The sequence below is a fragment of the Trachemys scripta genome, chromosome 9 (genome assembly GCF_013100865.1).
Source record: "Trachemys scripta elegans isolate TJP31775 chromosome 9, CAS_Tse_1.0, whole genome shotgun sequence".
Taxonomy (NCBI): domain Eukaryota; kingdom Metazoa; phylum Chordata; order Testudines; family Emydidae; genus Trachemys; species Trachemys scripta.
In genome coordinates, this window is record NC_048306.1 from 37,851,527 (window position 1) to 37,876,656 (window position 25,130).

Below are 25,130 nucleotides of genomic sequence, written 5' to 3' on the forward strand. Positions count from 1 at the left end.
ACCCAATATGGCTGTTCTTATGTTCGGTTTATTATGTGGCCTTGAGCACATAGCTGCTCTATGCCTCAGTGTCCCCATCTGTGATATAAATGTAATGCTTCCTCATACATGCTTGCACGCACTTTGAGATCCTTGGAGAAGAGTCTGTGGAATACTAGTGTTGTTTGAGTGCTGAGAGAATCCATAAAGTACCTAATGGAAATGCACTGAAGTTGGCAAAGAAACATTATGTATTTTATATAATGGCAGGAGGGCTTAGACAAAGCATGTGCTCTTGTACAAGAGCCAGGGGTCACCCAATGAAATTAACAGGCAGCAGGCTTAAAACAAATATAAGGACACATAACACACAGTCAACCCATTGCACTCATTACCAGGGGATGTTGTGAAGGCCAAAAATATTAACTGGTTCAAAAAAGAAATAGATAAAGTTCACAGAGGATAGGTCCATCAATGGCTATTAGTCAATATGGTCTGGGACATAACCCCATGCTCTGGGTGTCCCTAAACCTCTGACTCCCAGAAGCTTCAAGTGGACAACAGGGGATGGATCACTCCATAATTGCTCTGTTCTGTTCATTCCCTCAAAAGCATCTGGCACCAACCACTGCTGGAAGACAGAATACTGGTCTAGGTGGACAAATGGTCTAACCCAGTATGGCCATTCTTATGTTTTTGTTCATTCCAACTTCCACAGTCATGGAAAACTTTATGAAAATTTGCATTATTTGAATAACTTTATTCCTTAAACGATCACAACAAGAATTGTCTCTCTTTTGAAACACATATTTCACTAAAACTAGCATACATATTAAATGATTTTTCTTTCTTTTTTTTTTTCAGTTTGATAATAGAATGAGTAGGAATGTGCTGAAAAACACAAAAAGAAAAAGTTCCAGCAATCGGAATTGTCATGGCAATACCCTAGATTTTTCAAAAAGTTCGGTTCTGTTTAGCTAGTCACTTTTAATTTTCCTTCTCCAACTTGTTTCGATTCTCTGCCATAATGATAATTCTTTATGTGACTGTCAGCCCTTTGCATTGTGACAGCTTAAATTAATGTTTTGATATTTCTCTCTTTGTAAGAACACAACAAAGAAGACAACTGCCAAGGATAGGACAGAAACTGTGAGAATGTAAAGCAGACATTTGTGCACCAATAAATCCAGGAAGAATAATTTTCATTTGATTACCCTGTTAATAAGCTTTTGCAACTAATCCTGCACATTTGGGTTCTGTCTGCTATCAAGGTCTTTGGGTTCATCGGGATTACTTTAAACCTGCTATAGGGAACCTAGGGCATCGCTAGTAATAGGTCAGACCATCTGGGTCAGGTAAGTTCAGAACCTAAACTTGGCTGATTCAGAATTTAGTATTAGTCCAACTGTGCATGTAAACTGTGCAGGATTAGCTTGTTTTACAATTGAATTATAATAGCTCTTGTTCATGGCTGAAATTCTTGTATAAATTAATGTATGTTGTGACAAAGTTCCTCCTCTACCTTGGTGGGTCCTTATTGGCAGATTTGGTCGCCTCAGAGCTCTTCCCCTCTGGTAGAATCCACAGTCCGGGTCAACTCCTCCTATGTCTGATCAGGAATTGGGAGGTTTGGGGGGAACCCGGGCCCGCCCTCTACTCCGGATTCCAGCCCAGGGCCCTGTGGATTGCAGCTGTCTATAGTACCTCCTGTAACAGCTGCATGACAGCTACAACTCCCTGGGCTACTTCCCCATGGCCTCCTCCAAACACCTTCCTTATTCTCACCTCAGGACCTTCCTCCTGGTGTCTGATAACGCTTGTACTCCTCAGTCCTCCAGCAGCATACCCTCTCAGCTCCTTGCGCCTCTTGCTCCCAGCTCCTCACACTCACACCACAAACTGAAGTGAGCTCCTTTTTAAACCCAGGTGCCCTGATTAGCCTGCCTTAATTGGTTCTAGCAGCTTCTTGATTGGCTGCAGGTGTTCTAATCAGCCTGTCTGCCTTAATTGTTTCCAGAAAGTTCCTGATTGTTCTGGAAACTTCCCTGTTACCTTACCCAGGGAAAAGAGACCTACTTAATCTGGGGCTAATATATCTGCCTCCTATCACTCTCCTGAAGCCATCTGGCCTGACCCTGTCACAATGTTCATCTCATTTTGACATGCCACATCTCCAAAAGTTAAGAGGCTCAATAATGAGGGTGCTGAGGAAAATTCAGGCAGAATAAGGAAGATTTTGTTTTCCAGTTATAAAAGCGGATGGTGAGAAGAAATTCCTTAGTTTCAGGTTGAGGTTTAGAGAACCCTTCCTGCAGCCCTCCACTTTCTCTCATTGCCTCTTGCGGGCATTTATAGCAATGGTTTCCCTAAAAGCAGGTTCTAGGGATTGAAATTTCACTTTTGGAAAACCTTGAAAAAAGATGGCAACTTCAAAACTAGCTAATATAGGCACCGATGCTGCAATCAGAGCCATGTCAGTTGACCCCTATGCCCACACAAAGTCCAACTGAAGTGCTGCAGCAACAGGAGTGTCTGTCTTCATTGATTCAGTTGTAGGATTGGGGCCTTAATTATTTACATTCATGGCCTCAGCCTAGAGAAAAATTTATTTGGGAAGTGTGAACAAAATCATTGAATTTAGTGTTATACCAAGAGCCAGCAGGTGGCATTTTTACACACAGGGAGCATGCTTCCTAACATGAGGAGACAGATGTGCTAATTCTGCTCAAGCTAGCACTCTAAAATTAGCAGTGTAGCTGGTGGTGGTAGCACCTGGGGCTAGCAATGTGAGTACAAACTCCCTGGATGACCTGGGTACATGCTCCAGTGACTATCTCAGCCGCCACCCATGTTACTCCTGACTACACTCCTACTTTTAGAGTGCTAGCTTGAGCAGAGCTAGCACATGTCTGTCTGCTCGTGCTGGGAAGCATGCTTCTAGCTGCAGTGTAGACATACCCACAGTCTTACCAATTATTTTTCTTAGCATGCAAGCAAGTTTTTAGTCTTTGACTAAATTCTCTGTTAGTTCAGTTTTGTAGTGGTCCTTTGAGAGGAGCTATGGTGGATAGCAAAGAGTTTGCTTTCAGCTTTGTTCTGCATATTAGGAAGCAATTCTTGGAACAACGTATCTTTCTAGGAGCTAGTGAGTAGTATGTGGGCTGAAATTTCTGGAAGAGGAGATTGGCTGCATGCTGCTTGTGATCACCTCTGTTCCAGGGCTATTGTGCATGTGTAAATAAAACAAATTACACTTACAGAGGCCCATCCTTGCTGATTTTTCCTCCACTGGGAAGCAGACATGCAAGGCCCCAGAATTTGGGTACTGCTTGGCAGGGGCCAATGCTGGTATAAAAGGATGCTGTTGTTGGAAGAAGGAACAACACTCTTTTCGACCTCTGTGAATGAAACTGACCTACATGTGCAGGGCTAAGTCAAGGCTTAGGCAATACCTCTTTGGGCAAGGACCATCTTTTTGTTCTGTGTTTTGTACAGCACCTAGCACAATTGGATCCTGGTCCATGACTGGGGCTCAAAGGTGCTACATTAATATAAATAATAATAATACTTAAAGCTTTATGCACCCTATGGGTTAAATTGGACATATGTTGTACATATGCCTTGCGCTAGTCTACTGCCCAGGCGTAGATTTCACTCATTGTGAATGAAGCAATATCTTTTACATTCCACTCAGAAATTTTGCACAGTCAAATTATTGCAAAATTTTGCACTTCTGTTCACCCAGTTTATTTTATAGGTCTTACTGAGATCTTGCAAATTAGCCAGCAGCGCTTATGAGTGTTTACAGAGGGGAATTTCACACACATGCATTAGACTTTTCTATTGAAGTTGTGTTTTTAGAATTAAAATTTAATTAAACTATAAAACAAACAAATAAAACACCCAAGGAAATTATATGTGACTAAACTATTCTGGCTATAACTTTAAGGCTGAGAAAACAAATGCTCAAAAGTCAGGAAATGCAGAGTTTAGCCTTAACTCTGTCCCTTTTTGGTGTGACAAATGTATGGTCTCTTTTATATCATTACAAAGAGGAATTCTGGGATTCCAGAGTTGTGGAATTTGCCATGGAGCACCAATCACCCAACCCTTGTTGCAGAAGTGCATCTGCATCTCAGTGTTTGCTCTTTTAAAAAATGTTTCTAGTCCTGTGAAGGCAACTTTGAAATCATCAACCAAATATAAACATTGCCTTCCTGATTGTGCAGACATCCTGAAATAACAGCTCTGAGAGGTGTGAACTGCGCCATTCATCATAACGGGCTGTGAACTCTGAAACCTAAAGATAAAATTTTTACTGTCAGATTTGTTAAATATTTCGCTGATGATGAGATAATTTTAGCAGAAGTGTCCAGCTACTGTTCTTATCCATCAAATTCAAATATAATGTAAAAGTAAATAATGTGTGATTCATTTTTGCATTTAATTAAAAATGTCTATTGTTAAATTTAAACTAAGCTAGCACAGAATTTCCAGTAAGTGACTTTAGTGCAGAGTTTAGGGCCACAGAAGACCTGGGGCCTTGATTATAAATTATTTTTCAAATAATACAATATATAATAGAATATGAATTAGAATTTCTTATACAACCTTCTATGCAAAGGTAGCATACATAAATCTTCAGAAAACTTCGATATTATCTCCTAATAGGCCATATAAACTTGAGATAATTTTAAATATTGGACAGTCTAAAATTAGAATGGTCTTAAATTTGAAATAATCTCAAACTGGGGATTGTTTCCAGTAGACAACATCTCAAACTCTGCACAATTTAACTTATTTTTCATAACTTCAAAACAATTTAACCAATTTTAATCAAACTTGGCTTGTTCTGTTGAGCTCAATAAACCCCCCAAAAAACAGGGGAGCAGAATGTGAGCGCAGGAGACAAGGATGCCAGGGGCACCTAAGGTGTAGAAGGATACTAGCCACAGTCCACTCACTCCCTCCTGGCCCCGGGCTCCCTCCAAGGCCTTGAGACCCCTACGTGTTCCAACTCCCACTGCTCCCAACTTCTTGTTCCAATGGCAGCCCTCACCAGAACCCCCTCAACACCTGAGACCTCAGACCTACCCAATCTCTTGTGACCTCAACTCTCTTCCCTCAGCCCAGCTTTCCATTCTTTGGAGGGATGTCGAGAGAGACCATTCACCCACACCCCAGTTGCCCAAAGAGCATAAATCTACAGGGAAAGTATTGCTACCCTCCCCACAGCCTACTGTGCCCTGTTAAGTCAGGCATCTCCAGTCATAACTATTAAAGGTAGGTCCTCACACATGAGTCTTCTGTGCAAGAGAGCAGAGACTAGGATGGGCATCAACCCCCTGGGCAGCATCTACACAGGATCTAACACCTAGGTCCTCCTTCCCTTCCACATTCAAGTGGAAAGAGGTCCTTGCATGTGTGTTTGCAGGAGATTGTCAGGTCTTCTCCCTTTAGCATGTGCTCCTATTACTTTGGTGGCAGGGAATCAGCTGTTGATTCACCTAGGCAGCCACTCACCCAGCTACAGCAACCAACTTACCACACAGCCAGCCACTTACCCAGGAAACTGCACACATGGAAGCTTATTACTCGCACATTCTTATATATGTATTTGTTAATGGGGGGGGAGCGCTGGTTTGCTGCATGCTCCTGATGTAGGGGTTTTTGTTTTTTTTTGAGTAGTGCCAGGGGCTGGTGAGGCCAGCTGTGAGTGGGTATTACTCAGCATGAGTAAGGGTTGTAGAATCAGATGCTCTGGTTGGGCAAAACCCATCAACCCTTCAGAACTGAAAAATAACTGAGGTTTTGCAAAATTGCAACACACCTGCTTGAGGTCATCACCAGTGAAAGTAGCCAACACATTTACACAGAAGATGTTAATGGGATTTTCCTTTTCTTTTTAGAAATGTTCATATCTATGGGATCTCATCTCAGTCCATGCTACATGAATATGTCCAATGATATGGTGAGATGATTGTTTAGTGTTCCTGCGTCTTGTTTTCCATCTTCCTAACAACAATATTAGCATTAATACTGTACTTGAGGCCCTGAATGTGGATACTAATGGGACTCAATCAGCACTTAGTTTGTCAACTCTACCTACTTCAGGGGGTTGTTTTATTCCCTATGCATTTCCGAAAACTGAGTTGGATACTTGGGAGAATCATATTATGTGAAAAATTAGTAACATAAATTAAATACAACTACTTGCTATTGCCTCCTGACCAGATTATTCTAGATTATTTTACTAAATAGCCAGCAGACCCCTAAGTTAAGTGATGTATTTTTACAATATAGAATATGATCTGTTCTCATAAAAGGAGCCACAAAAACGGCATGCTGAATTGCCAATTATACTTCTCCCATGAAATCTCTCCTAGCCCCGTTAGCATGGAGTTGGGAGGAAAAAATAATGACAGTGAATAAAGAAGCCTAACAAAAGATGTAAATGAAAAATGTTATGCATTGGCATTCAATTGATCCATTTGAAACAGAGTAGAAGGAGAACTTGAAGAGATGGCAGGAAGCTGATAGCTGGTTTCGAAAGCACAAGTTTTAACCTGTGCCGGGCGCTGAGCTATAATTAACAACGGCAAATCTATGAAAAATGAATTTAAACTCCTGACAGCTTCTCTAGATTAGCATTTTTGACATCTATGTTCACTCTGGAAAATCATTAATGTGATTTTCTTTTTTTATCCAAATAATATTTTTATTAGCTTTTTGGCATATCATAACAAAGTAAAGATGATGTTACAGCCCGGACAGGTCTTTAGCTCAAAGGCTTAGTACTTACAGTGTGTTTAATTAGCTGCCTGATTATTGTTTTATTCAGAAAGAAGATTTGTAAATGCGTTTTCATCTATAAAGCATCTTTAAAGTGAAAGCAACTGTTTGATTCTTAGTTTGTGAGAACTATAACTGGATAACAAAGCACTGTGATTAATTGTTGTCAAGATACTCATCTTCACTGCACTCCTTCCCCCACCCTCACCCCGAGATGGTTGAAGCATTAAAATACTGAATAAGAAAATAGATGTTTAGGTGAACTTCAAGTTGAGTTATATAAATCTTCCCCATTAGTAACTGCATTTTGCAGAAGAAGAGTAAGCCTCGACCTGGGGACATGGGGCTAAACATGTCACAGTATTTTCAAATATAGCAATATACAGCAAAATAGCTTGCAACTTGGGGAAGAAAACCTATTTGCAAAGCATCTAAACACACTGAACTTGTATAATTTGGTAGCAGAGTAATTCAATAATTAATCTGAAAGCTTCCAGATTAGTGTCTGTTTTGCCTAATTCAACATTTGCCAAAGTTCAGGAAAGATATGCCCTAATGCTGCTACCTTTCTGCTCCTTATTTTCTGCATGTTTTTTTATAATGTGAGTAATGAATCTATCTCACTAATCATTTTGAAAGCCTATTATAAACAGCAAATCATCTGTCAACTACAGTTAATATTTTACTTTATTATGGAATTTTAGTCATTATAAAAACTGGACTGGACAAAGCCATGAAGATTAGTAGGCAAGGAAAAATTCTCCATTAGCAGGTAATCTATTAGCCTTATATGCAAAATGTCACCGGTCTCTAAGGGATTACTAGTGCCATAGATTTAATTCCATTGGATAACCCGGAATATTGAAACAAGACACACTCCACTGCAGGGCAGTTGGAATAGAAAGACTCCAGGAATTTAAAAAGGTCTTTCCCAGCTCTTAATTTCCCTACACATTATTAGTAGCAGCTTCGGCACAGTTGATGCCCTTCTCCCACTATGTAGGCAGGAGCTGGCAAGGTCATTTATTGTTGAACATGTTTACTGGAAAAACGCAGTTGCAGTGGAACGATTGTTTTGGGAAAAATAAAATCTTTGGGTGAGTCAGAAGTGAAGACAAAAGGTCATTTGAGAATATTTCAGCAGGAGAAGGAATTGATAAAGAATATGGAAATGAATTCTAATTAGAATGAAAAGTTCGAAGACTGCACCCTGTAGTGAAATTAGTGTCTTCAGCAGACAATGCTCCTCATTAACAATAGAAACTTCACTTTTATTATAGTTAAACTTAGATTTTTCACTGTGTCCTACCACTTAAAATGTGCATCCTTGACCTCAGTGCACTAATGTACACACAGTGGCTATTCTTAACTCTGTGTACTCCAGAGTGTACAGGACCCACCCTTGAAAAGAATACTGGAGAGATCCAGCACATGGCTGATATTTGATGCACATTATTATGAAGATTAATGCACCTTTGAATGGTGAAGAATTAATATAAAAGGACTCTGCCTAGTGAATCATATTTAAAAGTTCCATCTAATTTGTCTAACATTGTATTTGATACGTGACAATACCCGTTATTATACTTCTTTATCATTAAGGCTTTGTCACCTTTTCCCTTGTAAACCTGAAATGTATCAGCAGTAGATCTGATAGAAATCCTACACTTCTGATACTGGGCAAAAACAAATAGTAAAATATCAGGAATTGGAATATTTAAACTTTTTTGCAGAATGAAAAGTTCAGAAATTTTTCAATTAGGAAATTTTGAAACATTTTGTTTTGGTTTGGCATTAATCTCTACCTTGAGCTGAGGTGACATGGTGCCTCATGGGAGTTTTAGTTCCTCGTGCCTCCATTTGTCCCTATGGGCCTTGATTCCCCAACAGCACTACATCTTCCATGATACACTACAGGATCTTTAGTGGGGACTCAGCCTCACAGTGAGACCATGGTGCATCCTGGGAGATGTTGTCCTGCCAGGGAGCAAAGCCCATAGGATGCATGAGGAACACAGGTGTGGCTACATCAATGGAAATACACCAGTGTGAGAGACACATCAGGCCCTAGAGACAGCAATTAGACAGATCTTTCACTCACTGGTAGAGCTGGCAAACTTTTCCTGGATTTTATTCTCATATCTGCCATCCACTTGCTGTGTGACATTAAATCATTTTCATAAGTGGCCAGTGATCTTTGGGTACCCTTTGGCTGTTTTTTCAGAAGTGCTGAGACCTCACAACTACACCTGAAACTCAGCTGGAGCTCCAGGGGCCTGCATCTCTGAAAATCAAGCCCCTAAGTCTGAAACCAGGCACCCAAAAATGGAGGCAGTCAGAATCACTGGCCACTTCTGAAAATGTTGCCCTTATTGTCTAGGTGACTAAGTTTCTCCTATCTGTAAAATGGAGGTCATGATGCTTACCTACCTCCCAAAGGGAGTTGCAAAAATGAATTTATTGTTATAAAGAGCACTGAGATCCTTGGAAGGAAGGATGTGCTACATGAGCACAACAGCATGTTCTCATTATGATGTATTTTTGAGGGGATGGATGAGTGCATCTGAGCCAGAGGATGGCAGGGATGTGTCAGAGAAGAGTTTCAGAGACAATTACAGTCAAAAATCAGAACTTTAGACAAGTCTAATGTTTGCAGCTGGAAAGACTTAAAAGCTATTTGCCTCTAATCTCCCTCTGACAATCAATGAATAGAACACTAAATGTTATTAGACTAATTTACTGTTCATCAAGAATAAGAAATGAATGGAATAATTTACTATTCACACATCTAACCGTGTGACATGTATACAGATTTGTTTGAAAGAAAAAAAAATCTCATTGGGGTCCTTTTCCTCTCTTTATACTGTTATTACACCAGTGTAACTCCATCCACACTAGTGAAGTTACACCTGGTTTCACACCAGTATGCGTGTGAAAGCAGAGTCATATCCTTGTAGAAGCATTTTCTTAGTGGGTAATCACAGCTGCTTAGGTTTGTGAATATTAGTTTGATGTCTCACCATCTACCTTCCTTCTTTACTCCCCCCACTCCTCCCCTGGCTGTAGTAATTATGAACTGCATTGTCATACAGTAGGCCTCCACTAATTTCCAGTCTTCTATGTCATGAGTAGAATTGTGCAGAGAAAGGTAGTTCCATTTCACAGAGGATGTCAGTATTTGTTCCGACTAGGAACAAACCTCCCAAATTCTCCATGAAAGGGAAGTCCCTGAGGTTTAGAACTCTGTGCAGTCCACCTCGCTGACTACCCAGAACCTGGAAACCCTGAGATACCCAACTCAGAAGCAGACTGCCGACCCCAACACCATGGACCCCGGATGTCCTGGCATCCCACCTTCAAGGCAATGCACTTGGCTGGCTGCCCCAGAGCTTAATATCCTGGAAGCTCAAGCTCCCCAGCAGCCCACCAGGCCAGTTGTAAAAGAGCTGGAAGGCAGAGCTGGCAAGAAACCGGGCAGGTTCCAGAGGAACTTTGTCAAAATCAAACCATCTCCACAGGATGTTTCAATTTAGATAAATCCATAGATTTGATGAAAATTTGTTTTGTCGGAATATTTCCAACCAGCTGTAGTCGTAAGTATTTGCTTCCAGCATGTGGGCAGCCCCAAAATCTTCTTGGGTAGATGTTTACTATAAAACATTGTACCAAGTATCAGAGGGGTAGCCGTGTTAGTCTGTATCCACAAAAACAACGAGGAGTCAACGGACTCCTCATTGTTTTTATAAAACATGGACTTCATCTTGTATTTGTCGAGCATCCTGTGCTCCCTGTGTGAAACCCTTTCGGCTTTTTCAAAGTTGGGGGTATGTAAGGATGCCAGGACTGCAAGAGATTAGATCTGTTGTCCTTTTCAGTAGTTACATTAATAATATGGACTTGGAATTTCAGAAGTGCTGAGCACCCAAATCCCATTGAATTCAACCAAAGTGTTGGGTGCTCAGCACCTTTGAAAAATAGACCCACAGTGTCTGATCTAAAGTTCATTCAAGACTACCATTGACTTTAATGGAGTCTGAATCAAGCTGGTAGTCAGTATCCTCCTGGACACTGCAGACGTGCATGCACGCAAAGTAGGAGTCGTGAAAGAAGGTGGTAAATTGGTCTTAATAACTGGAAAGAAGATTCTGTGAAGGACTTTATCATCCTCATCACAGCTTGTCACTTCAAAACCCTAGCCAACATCTGCTGTTGTCACTTACCTCAAATAGTTCCTCAGGAGCACAAGATGTTGAGGGGGTTCTGCATCAGGCAGTGTTCAAGTGTTTGTCTAGTCTCTCCACCTTCACATTTGGGGTCATTCCTCAGCTTCCACTTGGTCACACTGTCACCTTTGCCAGCCCAGCTTTCACTCAGTGAAAATACCATTGTTTTTGTTTGAGGTCAGTGCCTGGGTGGAGTTGTTCTGAAGGAATCAGTTTCTCCATGATCATCGATATTTCCTGCCATTTTGTTACTCTGTAGCCTTCCACAGTTTTGTTTTGTTTGTGTAAGGGATTTTCAGAGGCAAAGCTCTTTCTGGACTTCAGCCTCTTAGGTGGTGGAATATGTTGTCCAAACTGTGGATGTCTTGGATCATGCACTTTTTTTTGTCTCTCCCTTTTTACTGACGGCAGATGACGGTGGTGCAAGCCCCATGAGTCAGTATGGCGACTGTGTGGGTATCGGTTTCTTAGTCTATGTGATGATCCTACAGGATTGATTGAGTTCAGTAACAATTTTGTGTGCCTGGAGCGAGTCTGACCATGCTGGGGCACAGTCCTCTGCAGTTGAGTAACTCAGAGCAAGACTGGTTGCTTGGAGTGTTTTGGGATCCGCCCTCTATTTTGTCTTGACCAGTCTCCGGAGTTCACTTTCTTTTTCAGCTTCTTGCTGTGCTCTAATGAAATGTTGATATCCTTATTGTATGAGTAAAGGGCAGCAGAACTGTACTTATCTTGCCCTGATTGAGGGAGTGGAGTGGTAAAGAAACATTGGTTCGTTAGACTTGCACACCCCAAAGTGGGAAACTGAGGCAAAGGATACTGCCCAACACACTGTAGGGTGGGTGTTTGTTTGTGGTCCCATGCTTTTGAATTGTGCTTGTGGTGTTTTCCCAAATTAATGCTAGGTCCCTTTTTTCCTTTTATTAAAAGCTTTCTTTTGTTATACACAGACTCAGTGCTTGCGAGAGGGGAAGTATTGCTGCTTAGAGGAGCCAGTGGTGGTATTTAGTTTTCCCAGATTACTGCATGGGAGCTCGAGCTCATTCTGTATTGTATTGTTAAGAGAAACCCCTAAATATTGAACCCAGCCCTTGTGGCGGCCAACTCCATCTAGCAGACAGGTTACAGTCATCAGTCAGCTGCCGTTCCACTATTGGCACTATTGTACCCATTATAGCTTGTAGGTTGAGCAGAGTAAGGATATGGGGCAGTAACTCTTTGCAGAGTTAGGGTCTTTAAAGGGTTTGAGCAGTGCAATCACTTCGGCCTGTCTCTACAGCCTGCTTTTCTGTGATGTCTCTGACTCTATGCAACAGTTAAAGAAGTCAAGCAGCCACATCTTTGCTCTCATCCTGAAGTCTAGTAATAGTTCATTACATATACCACTGAGTCCAGCTGCCTTCCACGTTTCAGGATGTTCATAGCTATTGTCAGCTCCTCCATGCTGAGCTGCTTGTTGCTTTCTCTGAGGAGTGAGTGAAGTTCCTGCTTAGTTAGTTTTGTTCTGCACTTTGTTTTATGGGCTGATTTACCATTTATAAGGCTACGATTATGTCACCGAGATCACAGAAGTCATGGAATCCAGAGACCTCCATGATATTTTCTGCCCGAGGGCTGGAACTCTAAGCTGCTCCCCGCCACACACACAACTCCCAGCCCCACCTTGGTAGGGGGACCCCCCCACAGCTGCCCAGACGTGGTGGGCAGCAGGGGACCCCTGGAGCTCCCAGCCATGGCAGGGGGACCCCGGAGATGCCAGCGACAGCAGGGGGTGAGGGGGCACCACAGCAGTACAGCTCCTGTGGGCAGTGGGTGACCCCGGAGCTTCCCACTCACCGCAGGTGGCAGGGAACCCCCCAGAGCTCCCTGCTGCTGCAGGCGGTGGGTCCCCTCAGCCACCATTCAGGGAGGACCCTGGAGCTCCCATGCACTGCAGCGGTGGGGGACGCCAGAGTCCCACCAGCGGTGGGTGCCGAACCCACCTCCCTGGGGAGAGACTGTGACAATGAGCTTTGGCTGCTGTCTATCCCGGTTCATCATGCTTTTTTGCTATTATGGCACAGGAATTTTCGTTCAATCAGCTCCCTCCAGCAGTTGCACCACTCCTTTCCAATCCCTTTCATAAGCATTTCCCCATGCCCAATAAGTTCCACTGGGCCATGGTGTTTCACGGCAGTATCTTACCCCAGTCTTTGATCATGTATAAGTATCATGCTGCCATAGATGTTGCTTTCAATGTTTGCAGCAATATGATGCCATGGATATTTAGTGCTATTGTCTCTGTGTGTCTCTTGCAGCACGTAATGTCTTCTTTCATGCCAGATAGAATGTCAGCCCTCTCTGGAGAGACTATTTTAAGTGTCCTCTTTGGCTGAGGACCTGAAAGGGGTCATTCATGTTGACATCTGAGTCTGTCTTCTATTGTGGTCCCAGTGCATATTTATCAGAGTTGGTCTGCTGCATTGTTAGCTGCAATGGGAGATTAGCAAGGGTCACAATGTGAACATCTCAGACACGATCCCTGGGACTTATATCATCTGCACAAATGGACTCTCTCCTTTTCACTGTTGGCTACTCTAGGTCAAACTTCAGTAAGCAGTTTGTCAGCACTGGTAACCTTATCAGTCTCCAAGACAAAATAGGTGTCCTCCCTAGGAATTCCATATGGCTAAGTTTGCTTTTTCTTCAGGATTCCACCAAACCAATTGTTAATGGGGGAGGAAATAGAGCACAGAAATCATAGAAATGTAGGACTGGAAGGGACCCTCAATAGATCGTCTAGTCCAGTCTCCTGCACTGAACAGTTTTAATTTAATAGAGATAACTGGCAATAGCTGGAAACAGACGAATAATCACTTACAAAGGTATAGTATTTCCAACCCCTTGATAACCTCTATGTTTTTTATTTGGATAAATGCCAACGTACCATTTACCACCTGTCCTTAGGAAAACCTGGAACTTCTGCTACATATGTTTCTGGATACTTTTGCTTTCCTTTGGAAAACAGGTTAATTGTCTCCCCATTTCTATAATATATATTTGAGTCTTTAATGATTTTCCACAAATTTTAGTATGACTCTGCACTGAAAATTATTCTCTAAAAATGACCTTGTGGGGCCCCCTATTTAGTCTCAATGACTTCAGCTCTAATTAACTCTGTTGTAAAAAATAGTCTTTTTTTTTTCTAGCTGTGAGCCATACAAATTCAGTCTGGGATCTGAAAGTCAAGCTCAACTTTTTCCTTCTAACTCACCAGCACTATTTACAAAGTTCCTGCTGGCCAAATTTTCCCTTAATTCACCAGTGCAACTCTGTTTTCTTCAGAATTCCCCAAGTTACACATATGCACCCCTAGAAAGAGCACAGGAACGAGTTATTCCTCAGGAAGACAGAATTCCTCCTGGAGCTCACCAGGAGGAAAGGGAAGTTCCCCATGCACACCCAGCCAGTGACAAAGAATGCAAATCCATGGCCCTACCTCCTAACAAGTGTGTTAAAAACGGGTAAGCTTCAGCAGGAAGCCATGCATCCTGCAGGACACTATGCAGTGCCACATTTCCTGTCGATTCACCCACAGAGACCGGAGTGAGTGGCAGCGACTGGGGTGGAAAACACACCCAGGATAGTTTACAGCAGTATGACTCCTCTGTTTACTTAGTTGTTAGTGAAATTAATACGTTATACTAAAACCTGCCTCAGTCATTCCTGATCTACTGCATTGGCTGAGCAGCTGGCTTGGGAGAGCACAGGGTCGGGGACTACACCTGGCCACTGTGCAGAGCAGCAAGTGAGGAAGGCCATTGTGCCTGCTTGAAGTAGCTGTCAATCTTGAGCAGGGCCGGCTTTAGGCCACAGGAAACCAAGCACATGATTGGGGCATCACATTTTTAGGGACGGCTTTCCGGCCATCTTTTTTTTTTTTTTTTTTTTTGCTTTGGGCTGCAAAAGCCTAGAGCCGGCCCTGGCAGCAATGCGTCGTGTGCGGGGACACCCTGGGGCCGTTCTGGTTTGTGCCGCGGGGGAGCAGCGCTCGCACCTTGTAGCTGGGCCGGGCAGGCTCCAAGCGGGGGACTCTCGGACTGGGGGCCACCCCATGGGACACACAGAGCCGCCTGTAGGTGCTGCAGGGTGGCTGCCCCCCGGCGCCGCAGTCGGGGCTGGGCGAAGCAGCCCGAGCCACCCAGGGACTGCGGCGGGGGGGCCAGAAGCAGCAGCAGCAGGGCCATAGAGGACAGGGCGCTGCCGTGCGGGGCCCATGTCCCGCTCTCAGGGGTTCTGCTCCCTCTGGACTACCCTGCCCCAGCTCCTCAGCCCCCTGCCAGGGCAGTCCCCTGGCTCTGCCCTCCCGGGTCCCGGCCGGTCCTGGAGGCAGAAGCCCTGGCTGGAGGGACCCTGGGCTGAGGCGCAACCCGGGAGCCCCACTGCTTACCCCAACCCTGCCAGCGCCGGACTGGCTGGGGGCGAGGGGGGAGTGGGCAGAGTCAGCACTGGTGTGAGGGAGCCCAGTGCTGGGGCGGCAGGGAGTGCGGCGGGGGGAAGAGAGAGGCCAGGGCTGGGGTGGCAAGGGGTGCGGGTGGGGGAGGGCACTGGTGGGGGGGGATGGTGAGAGCCCAGGGCTAGGGTGGGGGGCAGCCAATTTTTTTTTTGCTTGGGGCAGCAAAAAACCTAGAGCCGGCCCTGGTCTTGAGTCAGCATGTGGGGTGTGGCTGCAGAGACCAATGATCATCCTCCATTTTGGAAGGCAGGGCTTTGGACTGCAGAGAGCAGAGCAGATGGTGGCAGACTGCAGCTTGCAGCAGGCTCTGGCTGCTGTGCTATGCCATGTTAACTAAAAGGAATGTCATTGCTCGATTCAAATTTTCCATGTCAAGGAGAACAGCACAATCCTCTTCCATCCTCTCGTTCATCAACAGCGCAACCACACACAATCTGGCCCTACATTTTACTCAGTCCTTGAATGAGGTGAAACCCCCAGGGACCTCAGAGCTTGAATTTCGTGATTTACAAGAAGATTGTATGATGTCCATAGTAAATAGTCATTTGCATGCTTTCTGTGAGATCGCTGATCATTACAAAAATAATACAGCCTTGTGCACTGTCTGTGGATAAGTGGAGTTGTTTTATTTTCCCCAATCTGCTCTATGCCATAAGCTCAAAGCATGGCTGCTTCAGGGCTGACACTTATGCCATGTTTCATTTTGTGTCAGCAATAGCAGATGCAATCGGGATTCAAATGTCAAGAACTGCTTTCATTAACTGATTTTTTTAAACCCTTTTTTTTAGTGTTGATGCTATGGAATGAACTCACAGCCCCTGCAACAAAAGCCATTTATCCACCCAGCGGGAGTGGCATGGCCAGAGGAGGTTCCAGCTCCAGGCATTGTCTCTCCACCCTGACCTGGAAGGGCCATCCCAGGGAGGGTAGAAGGTGGTTCGTCCTCCATGCCCATTTCTTCCTTGTCTTTTCTCCTAAGTAATTAATAAGGGGACCAAATTTCTTTGACAGGGCTGCTGGCCTAGTGAATAGTGGGAAACTGCAGACATGATATATCACAGAATCATAGGACTGGAAGGGACCTTGAAAGGTCATCAAGCCCCGTCTTGATTTTAATAAGGCTTTTGCCACAGTCCCACATGACATCCTCATAAGCAAACTAGGGAAATATGGTCTAGCTGAAATTACTATAGGGTTGGTGCAAAACTGATTGAAAGACCCTACTCCAGGGATCGGCAACCTTTGGCACGCAGCCCATCAGGGAAATCTGCTGGCGGGCTGGGGTGGTTTGTTTACCTGCAGCGTCCGCAGGTTCAACCAATCGCGGCTCCCACTGGCTGCAGTTCACCATCATTTCACGCCAATAGGGGCTGTGGGAAGCGACAGCCAGCACATCCCTTGGCCTGCGCCACTTCCCACAGCCCCCATTGGCCTGGAGCGGCGAACTGCAGCCAGTGGGAGCTGCGATCGGCCGAACCTGCGGACGCTGCAGGTAAACAAACCACCCCGGCCCACCAGCGGATTTCCCTGATGGGCCGCGTGCCAAAGGTTCCGATCCCTGCCGTATTCAAAGAGCAGTTATCAATGGTTCACTGTCAAACTGGGAGTATGTATCTAGTGGGGTCCTGCATGGGATCTGTCCTGGGTCTGGTACTACTATTCAGTATTTTCATTAATGACTTAGATAAGGGAGTGAAGAGGATGCTTATAAAATCTGAGGATGACACCGACCCGGGAGGGGTTGCTAGTACTTTTGAGGACAGTATTAGATTTCAAAACAATCTTGACAAATTGCAGAATTGGTCTGAAATCAGCAAGATGAAATACAAGAAAGACTAGTGCAAAGTACAACACTTAGGAAGGAAAAATCAAATGCACAACTCCAAAATGAGGAATAACGGTAGGCTATAGTACTACTGAAAAGTGTGTAGTAGATCATACATGGATCACAAATTTAATGAGAATCAATAATGTGATGCAGTTGCCAAAAAAAGCCTAATATCATTCTGGGGTGTACTAACAGGAATGTTGTATGTAAGACCTGGGAGGTAATTTTCCTGCTGTGTTTAGCATTAGTGAGACCACAGCTGGAGTATTGTGTCCAGTATGGAGCACACTTTAAGAAAGAGGTGGACAAATTGGAGAGAGTTTAAGAGGTGAGCAACAAAAATGATAAAAGGTTTAAAAACCTGACTTATGCGGAAAGGTTAAAAAACTGGGCATGTTTAGACTTGCGAAAAGAAGGCTGAGCGGGGACCTGATAACAGTCTTCAGATATGTTAAGGGCAGTTACAAGAAGGACTTTGATCAATTGTTCTCCATGTCCACTGAAGGCAGGACAAGAAATAATCATCTTAATCTGCAGCACAGGAGATTTAGGTTAGATATTACCAAACCCTTTCTAACTATAATGATAGTTAAGTTCTGGAATAGGCTTCCAAGGGAAGTTGTGGAATCCCTGTCTTTTGAGGTTTTTAAGAAGAAGTTAGATAAACACCTGTCAGGGATGGTCTAGGTATACTTGGTCTGGTTTCCGTTAAAGGGACTGGGCTAGATGACTTTTTGAGGTCCCTTCCAGCCCTACGTTTCTGTCCTTCTATGACTTTGTGAGAGTGTCATAAATGAAAGGAACTCTTCTCCCCCTAGAGAATGGATGGAGTCAACTATCTTCTTTTAATAGACAGAAGCGCAACAGCCATTTTTGGTCACTACTGACCCAGGGTGAATTAGGGCGAGAAACCTAATGGTGAATGGTGTAGATTTGGTGTAAATTTTTCATTAAAAAGAAATCCCTTATGCACCTTAATCCACTTCTAGTTTATTTCAATCTTGCCCCAATGGCATTGTCAGTCTCTTATGGTCAATCAAAGGTTACTGGTGTCAGTGGAGAAACTCCTGTTGATGTCAATGGGCTTTGGATCAGGCCCTTATTTTGTAATCCCTTTGTGTATTGGTTCATGGTTCTCAAAACTTTCTAGACTTGATGGGAGAGGGGCAGGAAATCCAGGCTTTAGTTCAATATCCAATTTCTTAGACAGTTTCTGTGGTTTTCTTGTCTACAAAACAAACTCCAGTAATCAGAATTGCTCAGAGCCACCCCAGCCCACACTCTCCTAGGGTGCAACTCTGGTCTCTCTCACTGATGTGCGCTATTCCTGAAATAAAGAATAAGGTTTGTCATCCCTGCTGTTCTACCCTGGAAGCAGGAGTAAAAGAGGTTGACTACTGTGTTCAGCTAGCATCAAATTACTGTAAAACAAATGAGATACTGAGGGTTATCTGGTGAATCTCAGTATTTCCAGTCTTCATTCAGGTTCATTCTATAAACGGGTCACAAATTGTTGGTTTCTTGTTAACAAAAAAGATACAGCAGCCAGCTGACACAACCCTTCCAAATTAATATACAGAATGGGTTTGCAAATGAAACCTTTATGTAATTAGGAACACCAAGGAATACCTGTAGTGCATTACATGAGCAGCAAATTGCAGAGCTGAGTATCTTAAACCAACTCTCAGGGTGCCTTATGTGACAAATAAAAGTATAACATTATGGCATTTATTTATGTATATGTCTGTGTATATGTAAAAAGGGCCATGTACCTGATTCTGCGCCACTTGCACTAGTATAAATCAGTAACTCTACTGATGTCAACAGAATTACATCAGTGTCAGACTGGTGTGAGTAACATCAGAAGCAGAGCCTTGTCTTTAAAACGGGCTTCTCATTTTGCACCTGCAAATAATTGTGGGAGAAAATGCTGAGCATGCAGATGGAGGCCTGTAGACGTCTATGGGGTTGTGGCTTCAAGTCAGGCAGTTAGACATCATTTGCACTCACAATAGAGTCAGTAAACTGGCACTTGCAATTATTTGTGGGTGGAAAGTGGGAAGCCTAGCTGAGAATTTTTAAAAAATGAGACCCTAGGAGTTTAGCAACAAAAAGGGCCAAATTCAGTCCTGATATGCACCATGCAATTTCACTAACTTAGAAAGGAATGGTCTGGGCTTCAGTTAGAGCAAAATACATCCCCAAGTATTCAGCTAGGAATTTGGTACATATAAGTTTTAACCCTCCAAGCATGTTCCATCGTCTTGGACACACAGTATACCCAAAGCACAGAACAGAACTCAACTATACCAAAGATTGACTTCATTGACTTCACTTGTCTTTCCCACAAGTATTACATATTGCCCTCCAACGGAGTCAGACCTATCAATATGGTCCATAAGTGGTCTCCACAGGCAAACTTCTCTTCTCACTAGCATTGATGTAACCAGAGAAATTCCACTGAAGTCAATGAAACCACTATGGGCTTACACTGGTGTAACTGACTAGAATTTCATCCCATATATTTTGCAATAGATCTTCCTTATCTTATTTTCTATAGCTCTCACAGGAGATGCAATCGGAGTAAGGCGCACCATCCATGCCCCTTCTGCTAGGAGCATGCCATCTTGCCTTGCCCTTTCAACTTAATCTGTTTCCCACCATTGACATCATATGCATAAGAATGCCAATACTGGGTCAGACTAAAGGTCCATCTAGGCCAGTATCCTGTCTTCCGACAGTGGACAGTGCCAGGTGCCCCAGAGGGATTAAACAGAACAGGTAATCCTCAAGTGATCCATCCCCTGTCGCCCATTCCCAGCTTCTGGGAAAGATTATCCAGATTATTTTTGTTAACATGTGTGTTTGATCAGGAGCATCACTAAATTCCTGATCTTAAGATACAGTTAATTTATCTGTAAAGTCCACATCCAAGGTGGTGTTGATTTACCCACCTTACGCTTGCCAGTATATATGTATGACTGTTCTAAAGCCTTTAGTTAAGGTGTTTAACGTGGTTCTGACTGCACTAACAAATCTGCCCAACAATACCAAATAGTGTGGTGTTACTTGTTCATTTTTTTAATATTCCCTTTCACTTTAGAGTTGGACTCAGTGGGGCATATTCTGCACTAAGGGCCTGATCCAAAGCTCATTGAAGTTGATGGACAGATTCCTATTTGGATTAGGCTCCAAAACAGATTGAGATTTATCCATTGATGGAGTTGCTCCAGATTTAAAGTGGTATAAATGAGAATCGAATTTGGCTCAGCAGCTTCAAAATGGTGAAGCAACTGGAAATGAATTCCCCACTTTGGTTAAGATAGCAGAAGAACTGACCCAAACCATCACCCAAATTTTAAAACATTTTTTTCGGGTTTAAAAAAAGCGATGCTGTTACCTCATCTCTCTGCAGTTCCTGGCTTTGGGCCAGAAGAAGAGTTGCTGAAATACCATAAGAAAGCCTACACCGTGGTGAAACTTTTGGCTGAAACATGATAGTTCTTCCTCACTAGACATAATTTACAACTCATGCTGCCCAAGAAAGCTTTGGTGGTAAGGATTTTTGAAAGGGAAGCAGGTTATGAGCTTACAGTTGCAGATGGTGCATTGGTCTCCTTGAATATAAGAGCCAGAAGTTGCAAGGATAAGGAACATCCACTATTTAAATAGCTTGTTAATAATATTGTCACTGGGGCACAAATATAATTTCATTCTCATCACAAGGTCAGGCAGGGCACAAGATGTGGGTGGCCCTGAGCCCTTGGGCTAAATCCAGGGTGGACATAAATGTAATGAAAGCCACGTACCAGTAAGCTGATGAGAGAATAAGATGCACTTCAAGGATGGAAGGGTGGGATTGCAGCAGGAAAACCAGCCAGCAGGAGAGTGTTAGAAGGTATAGATTAAAGAAGGCTCCTTTTAGCCTGTACATTTATACCCACTCCTGATGATTGGTTTTCTTCTAGTCTCACACGTCTGCCCTCTACAAATTACAGCACCTTCTGCTGACCTACCAACATGTAACTTATCCCGCCTATGAATTTGGCCTGCTATTATCTGTGGTGTGAAATACGGCTCACGGGATGGAGAGATCTTGTGGCAAATTTTGAATACCCTTTCAATAGTGTGAAACAAACTAATTTTTTTTCTATTTGCCAAACAACATATAATTAGATAACACAGAATTGTCTACAATGTGTCTTTGGCTCTGTAGGCATTTTTTTTTTTTTCTGTCAGTGGCACATTGCTCTAATGCTTGAAGGCTGCTGTGTGCTGCAAAATAAAGCAGGAACAGAGTGATAATTGTACAATTAACAAGTGATGTAATAAAACAATGTACTTAAAATAAAACGCAGAATTAAAATAACTGAACCACAAAAAAGTGCAACTCTGTACAGAAAAAGTGCAAATACATTGAGAATAATTCTCAAGCAGGAACAGAACAATGCGATTAAAAAAATGAGCACAAACAACAAGAGTGGTAAAACAAAGATGTGTAATAAAAATAAAACTAGCAAGCAGTAACAGTAAAGTCATGTAAAGTAAAGAGATCATTCTCTTCAGATAACAAGTTTAATTCATAAAAGGCCTCCTCTGGCAGTCTTCCCTATGGTTATTTGCCACCTAGATGCTGCAGTGATGAGTGCATTAGGAATCCATGGATCCACAGACTAACTGACAGGTCAGGAAAACAGAGTTCCCTTTGGATTTCCTTGCATGAACAGCAGCAAGCAGACCTGTGAGTCTTTAGAGAGCAGAGCTGTGTGTGATATTTGACTCAAAATTGCCCTGATACGAGTATGAATTTCTTCTGCAAATTAAAAGGGTGTTTTTAAAGACATTTTGAACCTGTAAAGTTTTACCTGAAGTTGGCCCCGAAAAAGCCAGATTCTGGAGACTGGCCATGGTAGATCCAGCAGGGCTTGTGGAGAGACATTGCAAAGGTGGCTTTATGTTGTCCTGATCCTGGGGCCATCAGTCTCTGAGTCACACCTCAGCACAAAATAGATCAGCCTCAAGGCTGCTCTGGTTTACACCTGGATGGTTGCAAATGGCCAGGGGTTGTCAGAAGGCTTGTGTGCATGTATGTTTGTGTTCCGGGGATTAAAAGCTCTACAGTTCCCTATGCTAACAGTCCCTTCTTCTGTAATTTTCTGTGTTACAACTAATAACTACTTAGGTTTTACTGTAGTTGATTTTTTTAAGCTTCACAATATGATATTTTTCAGTTGTGCAAGGAGAAGAGTGCCCTGAGAAAGATCACACTTTGGTTGTTGCATAGTATCTTCTGATAGTGCCTTCCTGACAGATGCCTACAGATCCCTGAGCTAATGGAATTCTCTCAGCCTTTATTGCCTGCAAATTACATTATTATTTGATAATAGCAGTACCTTGCAGCATTGCCTCTCTGTTTCATTATCAGACATTCCCAATGCCTGGCACAGGGGAAAAGGCCACATACATTTGTAAGCAGTAGCCACCTCCCAACCTGCAAAGTTTTGGGGTGGTACTATCCAAAAAATTATCGCTGATCAATGAAATCTCATGGTGGAAACCCAGCAGTGATCAGGCAGCAATGTGTCAGAATTAGAGAGTTGGGAAGGACATCCACAAAGAGGCTGCTGCTGCTAAGTCTGATTCCAGGAGAGGAGGAGATTCATAGACTGATGCCATCAGTACCTCCAGCTAATGAAACTGATGTGAATGCTGCTGACACAATGGCTGTAACTAAGAACAACGTGAAGGAGGCGCAGGGGTTATTATGGAGATTGAAGAGGAGAGCTGACACGGAGGTAGCTGGGACAGGGAACCCATAGCACAGCATTTCAAAAGCTAAATGGAAGATTTTCAGCATCAACTAAGTGACTTAGGAGCATTAAGCATGTTTGAAAATATCACCCAATATTAATATAGCAGAGCATACCAATGAGAGTTAAAACCTTGCTGGTATTTTCAAAACTACTACTAACTGTTCTCTTGCCTGTAGCTCTTTGGATATTATAAGATTCTGTCATTTATTGCTTGGGAAATTGCAAGAACTGCTTTGCTGGCACTTCACAGTATTTAGCATTGGCCAAACACTGCATGAGAAATCTTTATAATACTCTTGAGACCATCAGGCGAGCAGTTACAAATATGTATATTTCAGCATGTTGTGTGGCTGAACCATTCTGAGTTAAATAAAATATCAAATAGCATCACTAACATGAGTACTAATGAGATTATCAATATTCCATCACACTTCAGGGGCAGGTACAGTGGTCACCATATAAATGTCACTATTTGTCAACTGCTACCATAGAGTAGAAATTGACATATCATATCTCCCCTTGTACTTAGAAAAGGAAATATAGTAACATTGGTATAGCAGATCCTACTATGGTGGAGTGATATAAGCACCTAAAAAGAGAGAGAGCAAAACAGAAAAATACCACTGTGTAGTAACTGGTGATACTTACAAGCACTATTAATGAACACTGTCAATTACCAGCATGAGTATTTAGCTGTGCTACTTACTGAACTGTATTGTAAATGATGGGGGCAGAGGGATTACAGAGTTTTGGTAACTTGAACTACCAGAGGTTCAGTTATGATTTAAATGCTTGACTACATGACTGGATGTACTGAGGGTACTATTCTTGTTCCATTGAACTCATCATAGGTAATAAGATGCATCCACTCACTGTACTGGAAATACTCCTGCACACCAGTTCCTGGCAGCTGAGTAAAAACAATTTCTGAGCACTGGTCTGGCACTTCTACTTGATAGTCCCACTGCAAAGTCTCATCTACATTAGAAAGAATTTTTTTTTAAAAAGTAGATGAAACTAAATATCTACCAATAGTTTTACATATGCATGCGCACATGCATGTGCGCACAAAAAAAAGACATTAACAAATGTGCAAACTTCAATAAAGTTTTGAGTTGGTTTTGGGCCAAGTTTAGAGTCAAATAACCCATCATTAGTTTTTACCCTTTCAAACATGGTTTAATTTTGTTTGGCATAGGTAGATGTGTGTACAGCTAGATAACACCCTGCTTATTTTACTAATTCATCATTTTAGGTGTAGCACTATGGGTCAAAAGACCAATATTTACAGACAGTCCCAGCCCCTAAGGACAATAAAAACAAACTTCACACTGTTGCAAGCACTTTATGCACATGGAAAATGCCACCTTGGCTGAACTACTTAACAGTGTGATACAGAAGCAAGAAGACATGTGTCTGACGAAGTGGGTATTCACCCACAAAAGCTTATGCTCCAATACATCTGTTAGTCTTTAAGGTGCCACAGGACTCTTTGTTGCTTTTTACAGAAGCAAGAAGAACTCCCATGGCAAGATGATAAAACACTACACTAATTCTGATGTGGGATACAGCTGGGTTCTATTCTGTCACCTTCCCTATACAACATGTAGGCTTTCCACCATCCAAATAGCATCACCTCTGTTGTGCCCGTATGGAAACTCAGCCAACTAGCCATCATCCAGGCCTCAATCTCAGCTAGACATAAGGTCCACTTCATCAATGGCCTGCATCTTGTGCACAGGTGTAAATTCTACTCCAAGAGAATGATAGCATTTTGCACTAGTGAAGGCATAAAGTGCTGGCCAACAATGAGGTGAGCCCTAGGAGTGCAGAGTGGCCATTCAGATGGCACCACTCTCCAAATTATCTCCACTAGCAGCTTCGAACACATAGCGAAGGAGAGTTAACTGAACAGAACCCTGTGGTACTCCATCCTTGGGCTGATGCACACTGACCAATAGCCTCTGGGATTTCCATGGATTGAAATTGAGCCAACCAGA